Consider the following 8,876-nt stretch of genomic DNA (forward strand, 5'->3'; position numbering starts at 1 on the left):
CTAATATGCTTCCTTTTGGGGGGGGCAATTTGAGCTTGCTTATTTAGCTATCTTTTGTATTCTTATGAAAGGGCCAATGCAAATGGAAGCTGCCCTCTGCTGTTGTCTATTATAGGGTCTCAAGAAAAATCTAATTACTAGCTGCTCCTTTTCTTCTTTCTTTTTTCTTCTCCCCCCAACTGAATAGATAACGTATATATCTTCCTTTTACATCACTCCCCTTTTTTACCTCATCATTTTTCAGACCTAGAATCTGAGTCCTGGTTTTACCCAACATAGTTAATAGTAGGACCAAGAATAAAAAGCACGGTTTCCCTGTGTCTGTCCATTGTCCTGCCACTTTGTAATGCTGACTTTCCAATCCTTTTTTTTGTTAGGCTCCCAAAAGTGACTCTTTTCTTTTAACATCTCAAATGCTCTTGACATTATTCTACACTGTCTCCTTTATTCCTCTTTCTGATGGAGACATGGCCCTCCTCCTTACTAATGTCAACCCTAATGCATGTACCTTTGATCCCATCCCCTGCTATCTCTTCTGGAAGATTCTTTCTACAGTAATTTACCTGCCCCAACTCCCAACAAATCTTCAGTCTTTGTCTATTGGTTCCTTCCTTGCTACTTACAAACATGCTAGCCTCCTCCAACCTTAAACCCCTCCCCCCAAAAAACCTTACTAGTCACTGCTTTTCTCCCCAGCTATTTTTACTATATCTTTCCTCCTGCTAATCTCCTATGTTGTCTTAGTCTAGAAAAATGTCTTACCCTGACCTTTTGTCAGCTCTGCCCACTCCAAAATTTGATTTGAATTGTTATTTTAAAGTTGTTTGGAAGGGAATGTTGGGAGAGTTCTCCTGTGTTGTTGCCTCTATTCTGCCATCTTGGCTCTGCCCTTAGGAAGTTTGCTTTTTAATGAAGAAGACAAAATATATAAATCTATACATGTCCTGCCCTTGCTTATCTAGAATTCAGCATCCGTTGTTATTATTGTTTTGCTGAATTTGAATAAAGAGTTCCTCTGCCATTGCACCTGTAGGGCCAAGGGCCCCTCACTTTGGAAATTGTGTGTTTACTGGAGAGAGCCTGGAGCTTCCCAGGGAGATAGCTCTTCATTCACTCTACAGCAGGTTTTTCTTAACCTTTTTTATGGCATGGGGCTGTCTTCAGGTCTGGTGAAGCCTGTAGACCCCTTCTCAGAATCATGTTTTAAGTGTGTAAATAAAATGCATAGGATACAAAGGATATCAATTCTATTCCAACATAGTTTTGCCTTTTTTTTTTTAAGTTTTCAGACCCTAGGATAAGAATTACTGCTCTAACTTCCTACTTTGTAGATAATAGAACCTAACACAGATTCCTAGATTATCTGGACTTTCACAACAGATAATAATAGTTAATACATAGCACTTACTATGTGCCAGGAACTACGCAGGGTGTTTTACAATTATTGTCATTTGTTACTCACAACAGCACTGGTGGGTAGGTGCTAGTATTATCCCTATCTTACAGATGAGGAAAATGTAGCAAACAGAGTTTAAGTGACTTCCCCCAGGGTCACACAGCTAGTGAGTATCTGAGGCCATATTTGAACTCAGGGCTTCCTGACTCCTATCCCCAAGTTGTATCCACCATGCTACCCGGCTGCCTCCAAATCTTACCCAGTCCTGGTTAACCTGGATGAGCTATACTTTCACTCTCTGATAAACTCTTAACAAGTGTTTTATGAATTCATAAAATTCACAAGATCTGCAAGACACATTATGGATCAAGTCCACCATGATCATTTTATAAATAAGAAAACGGAAGCTTAGAAAGTAGAAGAGGCTGCCCTAAAATCACATAAGGAATAAGCTAGCATGTCAGCTCCTTGAGGGCACAAATGTTTTGCTTTTGTCTTCATATACCCAGCGCTAAAGCCTGGCATACAGTAAGCATTTAATTAATGCTTATAAATTGATCGGTTGATTGAAGTACAAGACCTAGCTTTCAAACTGAGTTCTTTAACTTGAGGTCCAGTGCCCTATACAATGCACCACATTACCTTATAATTAAATTCAATTCTTAAGATCAGAGATTCATTGCTCTAGAGATAGAAGAAACCTCACAGCTACAAAGTAGTCCAATCCTTTCATTTTAATATTATGGAAACTGGGGCCCAGGGAGTTTGTGATTTGTCCAAGATCACGTGGGCAGTAAATGTCACTGGTGAGAGATGAATGCAGCATCACTGACTATAGGTGCAGCACATTCTACAATGTACCATACTTACTTCCAATTCAATTCAATACATTTTTCAGTTGTCTTTCAGATGTTTGGAACTGCGTAGGGGCCAGCTCAGTTCTGCAAGTTCAATTGTCCTGGATTTTCAAAGAGATAAATTCCAGTTCAGATGTGACAGGTCACCTGTGTCCTTGGCTGACACATAGCCTCAACAGGGAGAGGGCACAATCATCAGCATAGCCATTTCTAAAATCCTGTCTTCCACTTTGTAAATCACTTTGGGATTCTTCTTACTCTTTGCCTCTGTTCTGAAGAGTTTTGATTTCAAGAAATAAGTCTGTACTATTTGTATGAGAAGGAAAAATCAATAGAAAGAGAAAGTTTAATAAAAAAAATACATTTTCCATTAACTTTAATTAACTTGGCCTTAGGTTTACAACTCTGGCAAATGTGGTGAATGAAAAAAAATCACTCATGTACCAGGCAGGTTTTCACAAGTCCTCACTGTTAAGTATAAAATATCAAATTGAAATTTGTATGTATAAGCTATTTGTTTCACTGTTAACACAGGATGAGGAAAAACTGCAAAACCAAGGCCAAATCCAAGGTCCCTTAGAGTGTCAGGGAACAGAGCAGCACTTCAAACCCTCTTGGTAGGTCTGTCTGTAGACCATCAAAGTCAGGTGAATTGATTTATTGATATAATGGAAAAAAATTTGCTGTTTTCCTAGGTTCAGATCAGCTCAGCTTTTGTGTGTGTGTGTGTGTGTGTGTGTGTGTGTGTGTGTGTGTGTGTGTGCGTGTGTGTGCCTTCTTCAGAATCTCAGCTTGGAACAAGCACATAGCCCTTCAGTCCTGCCTGTATTTGTTTACATCAGCACTTCTGTTTTATGGTTATAGTGCGCTGTTCTGTACAGGAAAACCCAGATGTCAATATATCAACTAGACAGAAGAAAATTACGTGGGTACGTTCCTATAACACAGTGAAAGAGACAGAGTGAGTAGCACAATACATGTGCCTTTATGAGATTTTCATAACATCTTAAAAGTAAGCATGTTTTCAGATATTTATGCATGAATGTATACACACGCATATGTTTGGATAAGTGTAAGATGCAAACATAACTCTACATGTGTAACCAAAGAAAGTGAGCCATGGAAGTAAATATGACAGGAGAATTGCATGTTGATATAGAGGTACCTGTTCATTTCTATGTATATGTGTATATGCCTGTTTGCACACAAGTGTAAGCAATATGTAAATGTTTATGCATATGTTAATTCATATATAGAACTATTGCATGCATATTTGTACTGTACATGCATATATTTGTACACACATGTATTTGCAAGTTTTCAGTGGATATGGGCATGTATGTTAACATATAGGAAAACAGAAATATATATATATATATATATATATTATATGATTGTGTCAGTCAAAAAGTATTTATTGAGCATTCATTATGTGCCAGGCCCTGTGCTAAGTGCTATGGTCTATAAAAAATGTGTGCAGTATATGCATACTTATGCACACATGCATGCTTATGTGTTGGTGCTGGTGTATGCTTGTTTGCATGTTTCTGTATATATGTAATTTTGTACATGAATACATATGAGTGCATGCACATGTATATTCATGCTTTGGATCTTGGAGATTATTGTGAACTGAGTAATTTCTTAGCTATTCCAGCTTAGGAATGTAATTGCCTGTGTCTGAGGAATTTTATTGTAACAGAAGACTGAAGCTGCTCAGGATGACCATCCAGCTGAGGCTGCAGATTGCCTTGTGGATTCAGAGGACTCTGTCCCTCAGTCAGTTCTCTGGCCGAAATGGAGCTTCATCCAGAATCAAAGATGGCAGATTGACATAGTTTTCTATGAAAACTGATAACAAAACACCACAGAATTCCAGTACTTAAAGCACTGCATAGAGTTGAGGGAAAGCTTGAGAGACGTGATGTCTTTTATGACTCATAACCAATAATGTGACTACCTTCTTCTTGTGAAGCTGTCCTCGGGGCAGTTCCTCAGAAGGAGGGCATGGTTTTACATGAGAAGATGTGGCCTCCAAAGGAAAAATGTATAGAATTACAGAAAATCAATTGAAAATACAAAATATATTTTGTCTTCTGAGAATAAATAAAAGAAAAAGAATTGTACTTGTCTTTTGGATCCCTTTGGCTGTTTCTGTTTGGAATCCTATGTATTTTTATGAAAATATTACTGAGAAAGTCAAATCCAACTCTGAGTTTCTGACAGCCAGAATTGGAAAGGTGTCATACACATGGAGACTCAGAAAATCCCTTTGATGATCCTCAGGCTTGTCAGAGAGACGAGGGCTTCCTCTTTGGCTTTTCCACATTCTTATGATAACCAGGAGTCATCATGGATTCAATAAGATTAAGTCACACCAAATTAACCTCCTAAGTTTACATAAGATTAGTAGCTTGGTAGATCACAGGAATGCAACAGACATAGTGTTTCTTGATTTCAATAAATCATATGACAAAGTTTTTCTGACATGCTTATGGAGAAAATGGTGAAATGCAGACTGAGATAATTATGCCAGATGACAATCATTGAACAGCCATACCCAATGAGAGCTAATTAGTGATTCTTTTGTCAATTTGGAGCAAGGTGTCCAATGAAGTGGCATGGGGCCAGTGGTAACCTTTGCACTCTCCTGTTTAATATTTTTAATCAATGAGCTAAATGGAAAAATGGAACGTGTGCTTATCAAATTTACCAATGACAAAAATGTAGAAGAGATTTATTATACCATATTTTACAGAAGTAAGATACAAAATGATTTTTCCAGGCTAAAATCCTGGATCAAAAATAAGAAGAAAAAAATCCAACAGGAAAATATATAAAGTTTTTCATTTAGTTTATAGAAATTAATTGCTCAGGTGGAGGACTGGAGAGAAGTTCAAAGCAAAAGACTGAGGAATGCTAGAGAACTGTAAGGTTGATTTGAAGTAATATGACAACCTCAAAAGGCCAATTCATTCTTAGGTGAAGCACAATGTCTATAATAAGGAAAATGACAACCACACTGTTCTTTAATCTGCAGCCAGAGTATTGTGTCATGTTCTGGGGGATACATTTTAGGAGGGACAGCAGTGAAGAGAGGTATGTCTACAAGTAGTTGAGAAGGATGGTGAAAGGATCAGAAAACATTATATCAGGATCAGTTGAACAAACTAGTGATGTTTAGTTTAGAGACGAATAGAATTAAGGTATACCTGATAGCTGTCTTCAAATATTTGAAGGGTTGTCATGTGACAGAGAAACTCAGTTTATTCTGCAAGGCTCCAGAGGGAAAAAACAAAGACCCAAAGATGAAAGCTAAAAAAGAAGCTAGTTTATGTTCAATAAAAGAAAGAACTCTCTAAAATAGGGAGGGAGCATATTGTATGGTGGAGAGAACACCAGAGAGTCAAAAGATCTGGATTCTAGTTCTGTGTCTTCTACTTATTAGCCTGGTGACTTTGGGAAGGCTGCTTAAACATGTGGTTCCATTACCTGTAAAGTGAGCACAAAAATGTTTGCTGATCTACTGTCTGGGGGGTCTGTAAGGAAAATGAATTGTCAATTGTATATATGACCTATGGTTTTAACAAAGAAGTTTTTAAATGAAATAGGTAGCTTAATGAGGTACTTAGTGACCAATAACTGAAAAGAGTTAATGCAGAAGATGGATGACCTCTTGCTAGGGATGTTATGGAAAGGAAGGGGGTTAGGTTAAATTGAGTTTCAGCTCTCTGATGTTATGACTATATGCTGGACATGTTTATCATACTGAAGTGATGATGAAGAGGAATCATAATAGCATAACATATTTAAAATTTTTAAGTGTCAAATGGAAGAAGATATTGCCTTATTCTTTGGTATTAGAGAAGGCTGGAAAGGAACTAATGAATGGTGTTAGAGACTTATGACTGGAATGAGGTTTCTGAGGAATAGAGATGTAAAATGTTAGGGCACATCCAACATCTGCCAAGTGGTCTGATTTGACTGGAGCATAGTGTAGGTAAAGGGGAATAGTGAGAAGTAGAGAGCATAAACATAAATATCATAGTAAGAAGGATAGACAAGTAAGTTGGGAGAAAATTATAGAGTGCATTGAAAACAGTGAAAAAGTCTGGACTTTATTAGATATATAACGAGAGGTCAGTGGAGAATTTGTTCATATTCTGATAAAGGATTATAGGATCATAGGTTTAGAGCTGGAAGGGACCTTAGAGGTCATCAAGCCCCACTCCTTCATTTTGTAGGTAAGGAAAATGAGGCACAGAGAGATCAGGTGACTTGCCCAGGGTCACACAGCTAGTAAATGTCTGAAGCAAGATTCAAATTCAGGTCTTGACTTCAAATCTAGAGCTTTATCCACTATATCGGCTTGATGCTTTGGGGAGATTAATCTGGTAGTAGTATATAGGTTATATTCGAGGGGGTGAAGAATAGAATTAGGGAGAAAATCTAAGAGGCTATTGCAATAGTCCAGGCAAGAGGAATTAAAGGTCTGAGATACCATGGTGATTGTGTGAGTTAAGTAGCTGGGAGTGAAAGGAGGGTGCATGTATTGCAGAAGAGATGAGTGGTAAGACAGGAGATACTGAATATAATTCTAAAGTTTTGAGTCTTAGTGACTAGGGGAATAATGAAGCAAAAAAAAAAAGATCAAGAGGAAGAGAAGGATGAATGCCTTTTTGGGAAAGATGATAAGTTTAATTTTAGACTGGTTTAGTTCAAAATGATGATATGTGGAGACATTCAGTATGCAGCTGGAAATGGGAATTATTTGATGAGGAGAAAAAAGGGGAATTATCTAATGAGCTAGATGTGGGTATGCAAAGAAATTCATTAATTAGTATCCTCTGTTTGGCTTTTAAAGCACTTTGCAACCTCTCTTCTTGCTTTCTTCCCAATCTTCTTACACATTACTTCCCATACTCCATGATTCAGCTGTACTAGCCTAGCTGTTCTTTGCATGTGACACTCTATATTCAATTCCATGCTTTTTCACTGATTGTTCCCCAAACTTGGAATTCTCTCTCCCCTCACTTCTGCCTTCTGGTTTCCCTGTCTTCTTTTAAGACCCAATTCCAATCCCTTTTTCTGGAAGCGGCCTTTCTTGGTCCCACTTTTCCTCCCCTTCTCCTAGTTCTTTCCCTCTGAGATTACCTCCTATTTATGTACTGCATACGTCTTACACGCGTGGTAGTTTGCATGTTGTTTTATTATAATGTAAGCCCTTTAAGGGCAGGGACTGCGTTTTGGCCTGTCTTTGTATCCCCATTGCCTGGCACATAACAAATGCTTGTTGATGCGGATGTTGTCAGTTTCTGCTTTTTTTGGACCTCGACTCAAATCTTCCCCATATGGACTTTAGTCTGGCAACAACTGTGTAGCTGCAGCTTATGTATGGGGCCTTCTTGGAGGACACTTCCCTGACTCCCCAGTGTTTCTGTTTCCTTATTCCTTAAGAAGCCCAACTGACTCTTTTATGGTTTGTATTGTATTGCATTATCTTCATCGTGCCCTGATCTTCTCCAGGGCCATTTGTAAATTTGCAGTTGGCCTGTTATTTTAAACTACACGAGTGTGGTGTCGATCTTTACTGGTCCGTTATTATTGTAATTGGCTTGGACACCAATATTTCAGAAGAGAATTTGACCCCCTGGCTAGAGTTCCTGACAACAGATCTCCCTGCTTCTCTAAGCTGAGGCTTTAGATAACAGGTCTCTTTCCAGTGATCTCTCAGCTGAGTGATGTACTTCCTATCTCCTTCACCTTCGCATGGATCAGTAGGCAAAGGCGGCAAACTTTTTAATTCTCACCTAAACCTCAGGAGACACAAAGTAAAGTCTATTGCATTCTAAGGGGTAGAGTTTTGTGAATGAAGTAGAAATGCTACATACTGACTCCATTAAACTCTGTGCTCCAGCCTTAGGGTTCCTAGCGAACTCAGTGCAGTAGGATTTAACTGCTCTGGCTAAACCTGTCCTGGAGGATAGTAAGGGTGCCAGTTAAAATTCCTTGATTGTTCCCAACCCAAAGGCAATAAAGAAAAGGCAAAGAAAATTCTAAAAAAAAAATCATTGATTGCTGCCAAGGATAGTGCTTGTTACAGAAACTAGTTCTCAAAGTCATGACCTCGGTCTGAACAATCTTGGCTTAGAAAAGACTCTATTAGAGGCTAACTACTTTAATCCCCTTGTTTTTCATAGGAGGAACTGAAACCAACAGAAGTTAAATGACTTGGTTAAGGTCACTCGGGTAGTAGATAGCAAAGGTCCTCTAACCCCAGAGACAGTGACCTTTCCTCTGTACCATGCGTGATCTTGGCAGGGAGATTATAGTCAGAGAATTACTTCTCACACAACACTATGGCTACTGCAAAAGCTTTTAGATTATTGGTTGGGAATGCCTATGCAGTACAGCTAGGTGGCACGGTAGCTAGAGTATCAGGCCTGCAGTTAGAAAGACTCATTTTTTGTGAGTTCAAATCTGGCCTCAGACACTTGCTAGTTGTGTGACCCTGGGAAAGTCACTTCACACTGTTTGCCTCAGTTTTCTCATCTGTAAAATGAGCTGGAGAAGGAAATGGCAAACCACTCCAGTATCCTTGCCAAGAAAACCATATATGGGGT

The 8,876-nt window shown here is 38.6% G+C and overlaps 1 long non-coding RNA gene across 4 annotated transcripts in view; it reads left to right on the forward strand.

Moving 5' to 3' along the window:
• Nucleotides 1–4,363, forward strand: part of LOC144456636 (uncharacterized) — a 66,699-nt gene extending 62,336 nt beyond the window's left edge. For 2 of the 4 annotated variants that reach the window (XR_013485646.1, XR_013485648.1), the window contains 2 exons: nt 3,118–3,214; nt 3,956–4,363. This is a non-coding gene — a long non-coding RNA (uncharacterized LOC144456636). Of the gene's footprint in view, nt 1–3,117; nt 3,215–3,901 lie in introns of all 4 variants that reach the window. The other 2 variants (XR_013485647.1, XR_013485649.1) reach the window with 2 other exon arrangements.
• Nucleotides 4,364–8,876: the final 4,513 nt, after the last annotated feature.

This window comes from Phascolarctos cinereus, unplaced genomic scaffold (genome assembly GCF_003287225.1).
Source record: "Phascolarctos cinereus isolate Bilbo 61053 unplaced genomic scaffold, phaCin_HiC Scaffold_4;HRSCAF=312, whole genome shotgun sequence".
Lineage (NCBI taxonomy): Eukaryota > Metazoa > Chordata > Mammalia > Diprotodontia > Phascolarctidae > Phascolarctos > Phascolarctos cinereus.